This window comes from Zonotrichia albicollis, chromosome 33 (genome assembly GCF_047830755.1).
Source record: "Zonotrichia albicollis isolate bZonAlb1 chromosome 33, bZonAlb1.hap1, whole genome shotgun sequence".
In the NCBI taxonomy this organism is placed as follows: Eukaryota; Metazoa; Chordata; class Aves; order Passeriformes; family Passerellidae; genus Zonotrichia; species Zonotrichia albicollis.
Genome location: NC_133851.1, coordinates 5,962,711 through 5,978,986, shown reverse-complemented (window position 1 = coordinate 5,978,986; position 16,276 = coordinate 5,962,711).

The following is a 16,276-nucleotide window of genomic DNA, read 5'->3' as shown; positions in this document are numbered from 1 at the left end:
CCCTGGAAGAAAATCTCAGCGGCCCGCCTTCTGGCTGGCAGATTGCAGGAGCCACTTGGCTCTATCAAAACAGCCCGACTTGGCACTGGTGCCACCTTTCATCTGGGAACCATCCTGCGCGGCTTGGATTTTAAGGAACCAGCCGGCCATTCCAGGCCACAGGCCCGGAAAAAAAACTACGGCCTTTTTCCCTGGCAAACAAAACTCACCCACCCCGCTTCTGGCTGGCAGATTGCAGGAGCCACATGGCTCTATCAAACCAGCCCGGCTCGGAACTGTGGTCACCTTTCATCTGGGAACCATCCTGCGTATCGTGGATTTTCAGGGGCCAGGCGGCTACTGCCAGCCACAGGCCCCCAAACAGAAACTATGGCACTTTTCCGTGGAAGTAAAACTGACCTGCCCATCTTCTGGCTGGCAGATTGCAGGAGCCACTTGGTACTATCAAACCAGCCCGACTTGGCACTGGTGCCATTTTTCATTTGGGAGCCATCCTGCGTATCGTGGATTTTCAGGAGCCAGCCGGCCACTCCCAGCCACAGGCCCCCAAACACAAACTACGGCCCTTTTCCCTGGAAGTAAAATTGACCTGCCCATCTTCTGGCTGGCAGATTGCAGGAGCCACATGGCTCTATCAAACCAGCCCAACTCGGCACTGGTGCCCCCTTGGGTGTGGGAACCATCATGCGCGGCGTGGATTTTAAGGAGCCAGCCGGCCATTCCCAGCCACAGGCCCCCAACAAAATCTACGGCCCTTTTCCCTGGAAGAAAAATTGACCTGCCCATCTGCTGGCTGGCAGATTGCAGGAGCAACTTGGCTCTATCAAACCAGCCCGACTCGGCACTGGTGCCCCCTTGGGTCTGGGAACCATCCTGCGCGGCGTGGATTTCAATGAGCCAGCCGGTCATTCCGATCCACAGGCCCCAGAAAAAAAACCACAGCCCTTTCCCTGGCAAACAAAATTCACCCACCCCGCTTCTGGCTGGCAGATTGCAGGAGCCACTTGGCTCTATCAAACCAGCCCGACTCGGCACTGGTGCCACCTTTCATCTGGGAACCATCATGTGTATCGGGCATTTTCGGGTGCCAGCTGCCCACTCCCAGCCACAGGCCCCCGAACATAAACTACCACCCTTTTCCTTGGAAGTAAAACGGACCTGCCCATCTTCTGCCTGTCAGATTGCAGGAGCCACTTGGCTCTATCAAACCAGCCCGATTTGGCACTGGGGCCCCTTGGGTCTGGAAACCATCCTGCGTATCGTGGATGTTCAGGAGCCAGCCGGCCACTCCCAGCCACAGGACCCCAAACAAAAACTACGGCTCTTTTCCCTGGAAGGAAAACTGACCTGCCCATCTTCTGGCTGGCAGATTGCAGGAGCCACTTGGCTCTATCAAACCAGCCCGACTTGGCACTGGTGCCACCTTTCATCTGGGAACCATCCTGCGTATCGTGGATTTTCAGGAGCCAGCCGACCATTCCCAGCCACTGGTCCCCGAAAAAAAACCACGGCCCTTTTCCCTGGCAAACAAAACTCACCCACCCCGCTTCTGGCTGGCAGATTGCAGAAGACACTTGGACCTATCGATCCAGCCGGCTTGGCACTGGTGACACCATTCATCTGGGAACCATCCTGCGTATCGTGGATTTTCAGGAGCCAGCCGGCCACACCCAGCGACAGGCGCCCAAACACACACTACAGCCCTTTTCCCAGGAAGTAAAACTGACCTGCCCATCTTCTGGCTGGCAGATTGCAGGAGCCACTTGGCTCTATCAAATCAGCCCGACTTGGCACTGGTGCCCCCTTGGGTCTGGGAACCATCCTGCGTATCGTGGATATTCAGGAGACAGCCGGCCACTCTCAGCCACAGGCCCCCACCACACACCACGGCCCTTTTCCCTGCCAAACAGAATTGACCCGCCCCGCTTCTGGCTGGCAGATTGCAGGAGCCACTTGGCTCTATCAAACCAGCCCGACTCGGCAGTGGTGCCACCCTTCATCTGGGAACCATCCTGCGTATCGTGGATTTTCATAAGCCAGCCGGCCACTCCAAGCCTCAGGCCCCCAAACATATACCACGGCCCTTTTCCCTGGAAGTAAAACTGACCTGCCCACCTTCTGGCTGGCAGATTACAGGAGACACTTGGCTCTATCAAACCAGCACAACTCGGCACTGGTGCCACCTGGGGTCTGGGAACCATCTTGCGTATCATGGATTTTCAGGAGCCAGCCGGCCACTCCCAGCCACAGGCTCCGAAAGCAAACCACGGCCCTTTTCCCTGGCAAACAAAACTCACCCACCCCGCTTCAGGCTGGCAGATTGCAGAAGACACTTGGACCTATCAATCCAGCCGGCTTGGCACTGGTGACACCATTCATCTGGGAACCATCCTGCGCGGCTTGGATTTTAAGGAACCAGCCGGCCATTCCAGGCCACAGGCCCGGAAAAAAAACTACGGCCTTTTCCCCTGGCAAACAAAACTCACCCACCCCGCTTCTGGCTGGCAGATTGCAGGAGCATCATGGCTCTATCAAACCAGCCCGGCTCGGAACTGTGGTCACCTTTCATCTGGGAACCATCCTGCGTATCGTGGATTTTCAGGAGCCAGCCGGCCACTCCCAGCCACAGGCCCCCAAACACAAACTACGGCCCTTTTCCCTGGAAGTAAAATTGACCTGCCCATCTTCTGGCTGGCAGATTGCAGGAGCCACATGGCTCTATCAAACCAGCCCAACTCGGCACTGGTGCCCCCTTGGGTGTGGGAACCATCATGCGCGGCGTGGATTTTAAGGAGCCAGCCGGCCATTCCCAGCCACAGGCCCCCAACAAAATCTACGGCCCTTTTCCCTGGAAGAAAAATTGACCTGCCCATCTGCTGGCTGGCAGATTGCAGGAGCAACTTGGCTCTATCAAACCAGCCCGACTCGGCAGTGGTGCCCCCTTGGGTCTGGGAACCATCCTGCGCGGCGTGGATTTCAATGAGCCAGCCGGTCATTCCGATCCACAGGCCCCAGAAAAAAAACCACAGCCCTTTCCCTGGCAAACAAAATTCACCCACCCCGCTTCTGGCTGGCAGATTGCAGGAGCCACTTGGCTCTATCAAACCAGCCCGACTCGGCACTGGTGCCACCTTTCATCTGGGAACCATCATGTGTATCGGGCATTTTCGGGTGCCAGCTGCCCACTCCCAGCCACAGGCCCCCGAACATAAACTACCACCCTTTTCCTTGGAAGTAAAACTGACCTGCCCATCTTCTGCCTGTCAGATTGCAGGAGCCACTTGGCTCTATCAAACCAGCCCGATTTGGCACTGGGGCCCCTTGGGTCTGGAAACCATCCTGCGTATCGTGGATGTTCAGGAGCCAGTAGGCAACTCCAAGCCACAGGACCCAAAACAAAAACTACGGCTCTTTTCCCTGGAAGGAAAACTGACCTGCCCATCTTCTGGCTGGCAGATTGCAGGAGCCACTTGGCTCTATCAAACCAGCCCGACTTGGCACTGGTGCCACCTTTCATCTGGGAACCATCCTGCGTATCGTGGATTTTCAGGAGCCAGCCGACCACTCCCAGCCACAGGTCCCCAAACACAAACTACGGCCCTTTTCCCTGGAAGTAAAATAGACCTGCCCATCATCTGGCTGGCAGATTGCAGGAGCCACTTGGCTCTATCAAAACAGCCCGACTCGGCACTGGTGCCACCTTTCATCTGGGAACCATCCTGCGCGGCGTGGATTTTAAGGAACCAGCTGGCCATCCAAGGCCACAGGCCCCGGAAAAAAAACCACGGCCTTGTTCCCTGGCAAACAAAACTCACCCACCCCGCTTCTGGCAGACAGATTGCAGGAGCCACATGGCTCTATCACACCAGCCCAACTCGGCACTGGTGCCACCTTGGGTCTGGGAACCATCATGCGCGGCGTGGATTTTAAGGAACCAGCCGGCCATTCCCAGCAACTGCTCCCCGAAAACAAACCACGGCCCTTTTCCCTGGCAAACAAAACTCACCCAACCCGCTTCTGGCTGGCAGATTGCAGGAGCTACATGGCTCTATCAAACCAGCCCGACTCGGCACTGGTGCCACCTTTCATCTGGGAACCATCTTGCGTATCGTGGATTTTCAGGAGCCAGATGGCCACTGCCAGCCACAGGCCCCCAAACAAATCTATGGCCCTTTTCTCTGGAAGTAAAACTGACCTGCCCATCTTCTGGCTGGCAGATTGCAGGAGCCACTTGGTAGTATCATACGAGCCCGACTTGGCACTGATGCAATTTTTCATTTGGGAGCCATCCTGCGTATCGTCGATTTTCAGGAGCCAGCCGGCCACTCCCAGCCACAGGCCCCCGAATAAAAACTACGGCCCTTTTCCCTGGAAGTAAAACTGACCTGCCCATCTTCTGGCTGGCAGATTGCAGGAGCCACATGGCTCTATCAAACCAGCCCGACTTGGCTGTGGTGCCAACTTGGGTCTGGCAATCATCCTGAGTATCGTGCATTTTCCGGAGCCAGCCAGCCACTCCCAGCCTCAGGCCCCCAAACACAAACTTCCGGCCCTTTTCCCTGGACGTAAAACTGACCTGCCCATCTTCTGGCTGGCAGATTGCAGGAGCCACTTGGCTCTATCAAACCAGACGGACTCGGCACTGGTGCCACCTTTGATCTGGGAACCATCATGCGTGTCGTGGATTTTCAGGAGCCAGCCGGCCACTCCCAGCCACAGGACCCCAAACACATACCACGACCCTTTTCCCTAGAAGAAAATCTCAGCGGCCCGCCTTCTGGCTGGCAGATTGCAGGAGCCACTTGGCTCTATCAAACCAGCCCGACTGGGCACTTGTGCCACCTTTCATCTGGGAACCATCATGCGTATCGTGGATTTTCAGGAGCCAGCCGACCACTCCCAGCCACAGGTCCCCAAACACAAACTACGGCCCTTTTCCCTGGAAGTAAAATAGACCTGCCCATCATCTGGCTGGCAGATTGCAGGAGCCACTTGGCTCTATCAAAACAGCCCGACTCGGCACTGGTGCCACCTTTCATCTGGGAACCATCCTGCGCGGCGTGGATTTTAAGGAACCAGCCGGCCATCCAAGGCCACAGGCCCCGGAAAAAAACCACGGCCTTTTTCCCTGGCAAACAAAACTCACCCACCCCGCTTCTGGCAGACAGATTGCAGGAGCCACATGGCTCTATCACACCAGCCCAACTCGGCACTGGTGCCACCTTGGGTCTGGGAACCATCATGCGCGGCGTGGATTTTAAGGAACCAGCAGGCCACTCCCAGCCACTGGTCCCCGAAAACAAACCACGGCCCTTTTCCCTGGCAAACAAAACTCACCCACCCCGCTTCTGGCTGGCAGATTGCAGAAGACACTTGGACCTATCAATCCAGCCGGCTTGGCACTGGTGACACCATTCATCTGGGAACCATCCTGCGTATCGTGGATTTTCAGGAGCCAGCCGGCCACACCCAGCGACAGGCGCCCAAACACACACTACAGCCCTTTTCCCAGGAAGTAAAACTGACCTGCCCATCTTCTGGCTAGCAGATTGCAGGAGCCACTTGGCTCTATCAAACCAGCCCGACTTGGCACTGGTGCCCCCTTGGGTCTGGGAACCATCCTGCGTATCGTGGATATTCAGGAGACAGCCGGCCACTCCCAGCCACAGGCCCCCACCATACACCACGGCTTTTTGCCCTGGCAAACAGACTTGACCCGCCCCGCTTCTGGCTGGCAGATTGCAGGAGCCACTTGGCTCTATCAAACCAGCCCGACTCGGCACTGGTGCCACCTTTCATCTGGGAACCATCCTGCGTATCGTGGATTTTCATAAGCCAGCCGGCCACTCAAAGCCTCAGGCCCCCAAACATATACCACGGCCCTTTTCCCTGGAAGTAAAACTGACCTGCCCATCTTCTGGCTGGCAGATTGCAGGAGCCACTTGGTACTATCAAACCAGCCCGACTTGGCACTGGTACCACCTTGGGTCTGGGAACCATCTTGCGTATCGTGGATTTTCAGGAGCCAGCCGGCCACTCCCAGCCACAGGCCCCGAAAGCAAACCACGGCCCTTTTCCCTGGCAAACAAAACTCACCCACCCCGCTTCTGGCTGGCAGATTGCAGGAGCCACTTGGCTCTTTCAAACCAGCCCAACTCGGCACTGGTGCCACCTTGGGTCTGGGAACCATCATGCGCGGCGTGGATTTTAAGGAACCAGCCGGCCATTCACCCGCCACAGGCCCCCAAACACAAACTACGGCCCTTTTCCCTGGAAGTAAAACTGACCTGCCCATCTTCTGGCTGGCAGATTGCAGGAGCCACTTGGCTCTATCAAACCAGCCCGACTCGGCACTGGTGCCACCTTGGGTCTGGGAACCATCCTGCGTATCGTGGATTTTCAGGAGCCAGCCGGCCACTCCCAGCCACAGGCCCCCAAACACATACCACGGCCATTTTCCCTGGAAGTAAAACTGACCTGCCCACCTTCTGGCTGGCAGATTGCAGGAGCCACTTGGCTCTATCAAACCAGCCCGACTTGGCACTGGTGCCATTTTTCATTTGGCAGGCATCTTGCGTATCGTGGATTTTCAGGAGCTAGACGGCCACACCCAGCCACAGGCCCCCAAACACAAACTACGGCCCCTTTCCCTGGAAGTAAAACTGACCTGCCCACCTTCTGGCTGGCAGATTGCAGGAGCCACTTGGCTCTATCAAACCAGCCCGACTCGGCACTGGTGCCCCCACGGGTCTGGGAACCATCCTGCGCGGCGTGGATTTCAATGAGCCAGCCGGTCATTCCGATCCACAGGCCCCAGAAAAAAAACCACAGCCCTTTCCCTGGCAAACAAAATTCACCCACCCCGCTTCTGGCTGGCAGATTGCAGGAGCCACTTGGCTCTATCAAACCAACTCGACTCGGCACTGGTTCCACCTTTCATCTGGGAACCCTCCTGCGTATCGTGGATTTTCAGGAGCCAGCCGGCTACTCCCAGCCACAGGCCCCCGAACAAAAACTACGACCCATTTCCCTGGAAGTAAAACTGACCTGCCCATCTTCTGGCTGGCAGATTGCAGGAGACACTTGGCTCTATCAAACCAGCCCCACTCGGTACTGGTGCCACATTTCATGCGGGAACCATCCTGTGTATCGGGGATTTTCGGGTGCCAGCCGGCCATTCCCAGCCACAGGCCCCCAAAAAAATTCTATGGTCCTTTTCCCTGGAATTAAAACTGAACTGTCCATCTTCTGGCTGGCAGAATGCAGGAGCCACTTGGCTCTATCAAACCAGCTCGATTTAGCACTTGTGCCCTCTTGGGTCTGGCAATCATCCTGAGTATCGTGGATTTTCAGGAGCCAGCCGGCCACTCCCAAACTCAGGCCCCCAAATACAAACTACCGGCCCTCTTCCCCGGAAGTAAAACTGACCTGTCCATCTTCTGGCTGGCAGATTGCAGGAGCCACTTAGCTCTATCAAACCAGCCCGACTCGGCACTGGTGCCACCTTTCATCTGGGAACCATCCTGCGTATCGTGGATTTTCAGGAGCCAGCCGGCCACTCCCAGCCACAGGTCCCCAAAAACAATCTACGGCCCTTTTCCCTGGATGTAAAACAGACCTGCCCATCTTCTGGCTGGCAGATTGCAGGAGCCACTTGGCTCTATCAAAACAGCCCGACTCGGCACTGGTGCCACCTTTCATCTGGGAACCATGCTGCGCGGCATGGATTTTAAGGAGCCAGCCGGCCATTCCAGGCCACAGGCCCCGGAAAAAAAACCACGGCCTTTTTCCCTGGCAAACAAAACTCAGCGACCCCGCTTCTGGCTGGCAGATTGCAGGAGCCACTTGGTTCTATCAAACCATCCCGACTTGGCACTGGTGCCATTTTTCATTTTGGAAGCATCTTGCGTATCGTGGATTTTCAATACCCAGCCGGCCACTCCCAGCCACAGGCCCCCAAATACAAACTACGGCCCTTTTCCCTGGAAGTAAAACGGACCTGCCCATCTTCTGGCTGGCAGATTGCAGGAGCCACTTGGCTCTATCAAACCAGCCCGACTCGGCACTGGTGCCCCCTTGAGTCTCGGAACCATCCTGTGCGGCGTGGATTTTCAGGAGCCAGCCGGCCACTCCGAGCCACAGGCCCCGAAAACAAACCACGGCCCTTTTCCCTGGCAAACAAAACTCACCGACCCCGCTTCTGGCTGGCAGATTGCAGGAGCCACTTGGCTCTTTCAAACCAGCCCAACTCGGCACTGGTGCCACCTTGGGTCTGGGAACCATCATGCGCGGCGTGGATTTTAAGGAGCCAGCCGGCCATTCCCCGCCACAGGCCCCCAAACACAAACTACGGCCCTTTTCCCTGGAAGTAAAACAGACCTGCCCATCTTCTGGCTGGCAGATTGCAGGAGCCACTTGGCTCTATCAACCCAGCCCAACTCGGCAGTGGTGCCACATTTCATCTGGGAACCATCCTGCGTATCGTGGATTTTCAAGAGCCAGCCGGCCACTCCCAGCCACAGGCCCCCAAACATATACCACGGCCCTTTTCCCTGGAAGTAAAACTGACCTGCCCATCTTCTGCCTGGCAGATTGCAGGAGCCACTTGGCTCTATCAAACTAGCCCGACTCGGCACTGGTGCCACCTTCCATCTGGGAACCATCCTGCGTATCGTGGATTTTCAGGAGCCAGCCGGCCACTCCCAGCCACAGGCCCCCAAACATATACCACGGCCCTTTTCCCTGGAAGTAAAACTGACCTGCCCACCTTCTGGCTGGCAGATTGCAGCAGCCACTTGGTACTATCAAACCAGCCCGACTTGGCACTGGTGCCATTTTTCATTTGGGAGGCATCTTGCGTATCGTGGATTTTCAGGAGCCACCCGGCCACTCCCAGCCACAGGCCCCCAAACACAAACTACGGCCCTTTTCCCTGGAAGTAAAACTGACCTGCCCATCTTCTGGCTGGCAGATTGCAGGAGCCACATGGCTCTATCAAACCAGTCCGACTTGGCAGTGGTGCCAACTTGGGTCTGGCAATCATCCTGAATATCGTGCATTTTCAGGAGCCAGCCGGCCACTCCCAGCCTCAGGCCCCCAAACACAAACTACCGGCCCTCTTCCCCGGAAGTAAAACTGACCTATCCATCTTCTGGCTGGCAGATTGCAGGAGACACTTGGCTCTATCAAACCAGCCTGACTCGGCACTGGTTCCAAATTTCATCTGGGAACCATCCTGCGTGTCGTGGATTTTCAGGAGCCAGACGGCCACTCCCAGCCACAGGGCCCCAAACACATACCACGGCCATTTTCCCTGGAAGAAAATCTCAGCGGCCCGCCTTCTGGCTGGCAGATTGCAGGAGCCACTTGGTACTATCAAAACAGCCCGACTCGGCACTGGTGCCAGCTTTCATCTGGGAACCATCCTGCGCGGCGTGGATTTTAAGGAACCAGCCGGCCATTCCAGGCCACAGTCCCCGGAAAAAATACCACGGCCGTTTTCCCTTGCAAACAACACTCACCCACCCCGCTTCTGGCTGGCAGATTGCAGGAGCTACATGGCTCCATCAAACCAGCCCGACTCGGCAATGGTGCGCCCTTGTGTCAGGGAATCATCCTGCGCGGTGTGGATTTTAAGGAGCCAGCCGGACATTACAGGCCACAGGCCCCCAAAAACAAACCACGGCCCTTTACCCTGGCAAAAAAACCTCACCCACCCCGCTTCTAGCTGGCAGATTGCAGGAGACACTTGGTACTATCAAACCAGCCCGACTCGGCACTGGTGCAATTTTTCATTTGGGAGCCATCCTGCGTAACGTCGATTTTCAGGAGCCAGCCGGCCACTCCCAGCCACAGGCCCCCAAACACAAACTACGGCCCTTTTCCCTGGAAGTAAAACTGACCTGCCCATCTTCTGGCTGGCAGATTGCAGGAGCCACTTGGCTCTATCAATCCAGCCCGACTTGGCAGTGGTTCCAACTTGGGTCTGGGAGCCATCCTGCGCGGCGTGGATTTTAAGCCGCCAGCCGGCCACTCCCAGCCACAGGCCCCCAAACACAAACTACCGGCCCTTATCCCTGGAAGTAAAACTGACCTGCCCATCTTCTGGCTGGCAGATTGCAGGAGCCACTTGGCTCTATCAAACCAGCCTGACTCGGCACTGGTGCCCCCTTGGGTCTGGGAACCATCCTGCGCATCGTGGATTTTAAGGAGCCAGCCAGCCATTCTTGGCCACAGGCCCCCAAACACACCACGGCCCTTTTCCCTGGCAAACAAACCTGACCCGCCCCGCTTCTGGCTGGCAGATTGCAGGAGCCGCTTGGCTCTATCAAACCAGCACAACTCGGCACTGGTGCCACCTTGGGTCTGGGAACCATCATGCGCGGCGTGGATTTTAAGGAACCAGCCGGCCATTCACCCGCCACAGGCCCCCAAACACAAACTACGGCCCTTTTCCCTGGAAGTAAAACTGACCTGCCCATCTTCTGGCTGGCAGATTGCAGGAGCCACTTGGCTCTATCAAACCAGCCCGACTCAGCACTGGTGCCATCTTTCATCTGGGAACCATCCTGTGTATTGGGGATTTTCAGGAGCCAGCCGGCCACTCCCAGCCACAGGCCCCCCAAACACAAACTACGGCCCTTTTCCCTGGAAGTAAAATTGACCTGCCCATCTTCTGGCTGGCAGATTGCAGGAGCCACATGGCTCTATCAAACCAGCCCAACTCGGCACTGGTGCCACCTTTCATCTCAGAACCATCATGCGCGGCGTGGATTTTCACGAGCCAGTAGGCCATTCCAAGCCACAGGCCCCCAAACACAAACTACGGCCCTTTTCCCTGGAAGTAAAACAGACCTGCCCATCTTCTGGCTGTCAGATTGCAGGAGCTACTTGGTACTATCAAACCAGCCCGACTTGGCACTGGTGCCATTTTTCATTTGGGAACCATCCTGCGTATCGTGAATTTTCAGGAGCCAGCCTGCTACTCCCAGCCACAGGCCCCCAAACACAAACTACGGCCCTTTTCCCTGGAAGTAAAACTGGCCTGCCCATCTTCTGCCTGGCAGATTGCAGGAGCCACTTGGTTCTATCAAACCAGCCCGACTCGGCACTGGTGCCACCTTGGGTCTGGGAACCATCCTGCGCGGCGTGGATTTTCAGGAGCCAGCCGGACACTTCCAGCCACGGGCCCCGAAAACAAACCACGGCCCTTTTCCCTGGAAAACAAAACTGACCCGCCCCGCTGCTGGCTGGCAGAATGCAGGAGCCACTTGGCTCTATCAAACCAGCCCAACTCGGCACTGGTGCCCCCTTGGGTCTGGGAACCATCCGGCGCGGCGTGGATTTTCAGGAGCCAGATGGCCACTCCCAGCCACAGGACCCCAAACAAATCTATGGCCCTTTTCTCTGGAAGTAAAACTGACCTGCCCATCTTCTGGCTGGCAGATTGCAGGAGCCACTTGGAACTATCATACCAGCCCGACTTGGCACTGATGCAATTTTTCATTTGGGAGCCATCCTGCGTATCGTCTATTTTCAGGAGCCAGCCGGACACTCCCAGCCGCAGGCCCCCAAATCAAAACTACGGCCCTTTTCCCTGGAAGTAAAACTGACCTGCCCATCTTCTGGCTGGCAGATTGCAGGAGCCACTTGGCTCTATCAAACCAGACCGACTCGGCTGTGGTGCCAACTTGGGTCTGGCAATCATCCTGAGTATCGTGCATTTTCAGGAGCCAGCCGGCCACTCCCAGCCTCAGGCCCCCAAACACAACTTCCGGCCCTTTTCCCTGGACGTAAAACTGACCTGCCCATCTTCTGGCTGGCAGATTGCAGGAGCCACTTGGCTCTATCAAACCAGACCGACTCGGCACTGGTGCCACCTTTCATCTGGGAACCATCATGCGTGTCGTGGATTTTCAGGAGCCAGCCGGCCACTCCCAGCCACAGGGCCCCAAACACATACCACGGCCATTTTCCCTGGAAGAAAATCTCAGCGGCCCGCCTTCTGGCTGGCAGATTGCAGGAGCCACTTGGCTCTATCAAAACAGCCCGACTGGGCACTGGTGCCACCTTTCATCTGGGAACCATCCTGCGCGGCTTGGATTTTCAGGAGCCAGCCGGCCATTCCAGGCCACAGGCCCGGAAAAAAAACTACGGCCTTTTTCCCTGGCAAACAAAACTCACCCACCCCGCTTCTGGCTGGCAGATTGCAGGAGCCACATGGCTCTATCAAACCAGCCCGGCTCGGAACTGGGGCCACCTTTCATCTGGGAACCATCCTGCGTATCGTGGATTTTCAGGAGCCAGCCGGCTACTGCCAGCCACAGGCCCCCAAACAGAAACTATGGCACATTTCCCTGGAAGTAAAACTGACCTGCCCATCTTCTGGCTGGCAGATTGCAGGAGCCACTTGGTACTATCAAACCAGCCCGACTTGGCACTGGTGCAATTTTTCATTTGGGAGCCATCCTGCGTATCGTGGATTTTCAGGAGCCAGCCGGCCACTCCCAGCCACAGGCCCCCAAACAAAATCTACGGCCCTTTTCCCTGGAAGTAAAACTGACCTGCCCATCTTCTGGCTGGCAGATTGCAGGAGCCACTTGGCTCTATCAATCCAACCCGACTCGGCAATGGTGCGCCCTTGTGTCAGGGAATCATCCTGCGCGGCATGGATTTTAAGGAGCCAGCCGGACATAACAGGCCACAGGCCCCCAAAAACAAACTACCGGCCCTTATCCCTGGAAGTAAAACTGACCTGCCCATCTTCTGGCTGGCAGATTGCAGGAGCCACTTGGCTCTATCAAACCAGCCTGACTCGGCACTGGTGCCCCCTTGGGTCTGGGAACCATCCTGCGCATCGTGGATTTTAAGGAGCCAGCCAGCCATTCTTGGCCACAGGCCCCCAAACACACCACGGCCCTTTTCCCTGGCAAACAAACCTGACCCGCCCCGCTTCTGGCTGGCAGATTGCAGGAGCCGCTTGGCTCTATCAAACCAGCACAACTCGGCACTGGTGCCACCTTGGGTCTGGGAACCATCATGCGCGGCGTGGATTTTAAGGAACCAGCCGGCCATTCACCCGCCACAGGCCCCCAAACACAAACTACGGCCCTTTTCCCTGGAAGTAAAACTGACCTGCCCATCTTCTGGCTGGCAGATTGCAGGAGCCACTTGGCTCTATCAAACCAGCCCGACTCAGCACTGGTGCCATCTTTCATCTGGGAACCATCCTGTGTATTGGGGATTTTCAGGAGCCAGCCGGCCACTCCCAGCCACAGGCCCCCCAAACACAAACTACGGCCCTTTTCCCTGGAAGTAAAATTGACCTGCCCATCTTCTGGCTGGCAGATTGCAGGAGCCACATGGCTCTATCAAACCAGCCCAACTCGGCACTGGTGCCACCTTTCATCTCAGAACCATCATGCGCGGCGTGGATTTTCACGAGCCAGTAGGCCATTCCAAGCCACAGGCCCCCAAACACAAACTACGGCCCTTTTCCCTGGAAGTAAAACAGACCTGCCCATCTTCTGGCTGTCAGATTGCAGGAGCTACTTGGTACTATCAAACCAGCCCGACTTGGCACTGGTGCCATTTTTCATTTGGGAACCATCCTGCGTATCGTGAATTTTCAGGAGCCAGCCTGCTACTCCCAGCCACAGGCCCCCAAACACAAACTACGGCCCTTTTCCCTGGAAGTAAAACTGGCCTGCCCATCTTCTGCCTGGCAGATTGCAGGAGCCACTTGGTTCTATCAAACCAGCCCGACTCGGCACTGGTGCCACCTTGGGTCTGGGAACCATCCTGCGCGGCGTGGATTTTCAGGAGCCAGCCGGACACTTCCAGCCACGGGCCCCGAAAACAAACCACGGCCCTTTTCCCTGGAAAACAAAACTGACCCGCCCCGCTGCTGGCTGGCAGAATGCAGGAGCCACTTGGCTCTATCAAACCAGCCTGACTCGGCACTGGTGCCCCCTTGGGTCTGGGAACCATCCGGCGCGGCGTGGATTTTCAGGAGCCAGATGGCCACTCCCAGCCACAGGACCCCAAACAAATCTATGGCCCTTTTCTCTGGAAGTAAAACTGACCTGCCCATCTTCTGGCTGGCAGATTGCAGGAGCCACTTGGAACTATCATACCAGCCCGACTTGGCACTGATGCAATTTTTCATTTGGGAGCCATCCTGCGTATCGTCGATTTTCAGGAGCCAGCCGGACACTCCCAGCCGCAGGCCCCCAAATCAAAACTACGGCCCTTTTCCCTGGAAGTAAAACTGACCTGCCCATCTTCTGGCTGGCAGATTGCAGGAGCCACTTGGCTCTATCAAACCAGACCGACTCGGCTGTGGTGCCAACTTGGGTCTGGCAATCATCCTGAGTATCGTGCATTTTCAGGAGCCAGCCGGCCACTCCCAGCCTCAGGCCCCCAAACACAACTTCCGGCCCTTTTCCCTGGACGTAAAACTGACCTGCCCATCTTCTGGCTGGCAGATTGCAGGAGCCACTTGGCTCTATCAAACCAGACCGACTCGGCACTGGTGCCACCTTTCATCTGGGAACCATCATGCGTGTCGTGGATTTTCAGGAGCCAGCCGGCCACTCCCAGCCACAGGGCCCCAAACACATACCACGGCCCTTTTCCCTGGAAGAAAATCTCAGCGGCCCGCCTTCTGGCTGGCAGATTTCAGGAGCCACTTGGCTCTATCAAAACAGCCCGACTGGGCACTGGTGCCACCTTTCATCTGGGAACCATCCTGCGCGGCTTGGATTTTAAGGAACCAGCCGGCCATTCCAGGCCACAGGCCCGGAAAAAAAACTACGGCCTTTTTCCCTGGCAAACAAAACTCACCCACCCCGCTTCTGGCTGGCAGATTGCAGGAGCCACATGGCTCTATCAAACCAGCCCGGCTCGGAACTGGGGCCACCTTTCATCTGGGAACCATCCTGCGTATCGTGGATTTTCAGGAGCCAGCCGGCTACTGCCAGCCACAGGCCCCCAAACAGAAACTATGGCACATTTCCCTGGAAGTAAAACTGACCTGCCCATCTTCTGGCTGGCAGATTGCAGGAGCCACTTGGTACTATCAAACCAGCCCGACTTGGCACTGGTGCAATTTTTCATTTGGGAGCCATCCTGCGTATCGTGGATTTTCAGGAGCCAGCCGGCCACTCCCAGCCACAGGCCCCCAAACAAAATCTACGGCCCTTTTCCCTGGAAGTAAAACTGACCTGCCCATCTTCTGGCTGGCAGATTGCAGGAGCCACTTGGCTCTATCAATCCAACCCGACTCGGCAATGGTGCGCCCTTGTGTCAGGGAATCATCCAGCGCGGTATGGATTTTAAGGAGCCAGCCGGACATAACAGGCCACAGGCCCCCAAAAACAAACCACGGCCCTTTACCCTGGCAAAAAAAACTCACCCACCCCGCTTCTGGCTGGCAGATTGCAGGAGACACTTGGTACTATCAAACCAGCCCGACTCGGCACTGGTGCCAACTTCCATATGGGAACCATCCTGCGTATCGTGGATTTTCAGGAGCCAGCCGGCCACTGCCAGCCACAGGCCCCCCAAAAAAAACTATGGCCCTTTCCCTGTAAGTAAAACAGAGCTGCCCATCTTCTGGTTGGCGGATTGCAGGAGCCACGTGGTACTATCAAACCAGCCCAACTTGGCACTGGTGCAATTCTTCATTTGGGAGCCATCCTGCGTAACGTCGATTTTCAGGAGTCAGCCGGCCACTCCCAGCCACAGGCCCCCAACCACAAACTACGGCCCTTTTCCCTGGAAGTAAAACTGACCTGCCCATCTTCTGGCTGGCAGATTGCAGGAGCCACTTGGCTCTATCAATCCAGCCCGACTTGGCAGTGGTTCAAACTTGGGTCTGGGAGCCATCCTGCGCGGCGTGGATTTTAAGCCGCCAGCCGGCCACTCCCAGCCACAGGCCCCCGAACACAAACTACCGGCCCTATTCCCTGGAAGTAAAACTGACCTGCCCATCTTCTGGCTGGAAGATTGCAGGAGCCACTTGGCTCTATCAAACCAGCCCGACTCGGCACTGGTGCCACCTTTCATCTGGGAACCATCCTGCGTATCGTGGATTTTTAGGAGCCAGCCGGCCACTCCCAGCCACAGGCCCCCAAACACAAACTACGGCCCTTTTTCCTGGAAGTAAAACTGACCTGCCCATCTTCTGGCTGGCAGATTGCAGGAGCCACATGACTCTATCAAACCAGCCCGACTTGGCAGTGGTTCCAACTTGGGTCTGGGAACCATCCTGCGC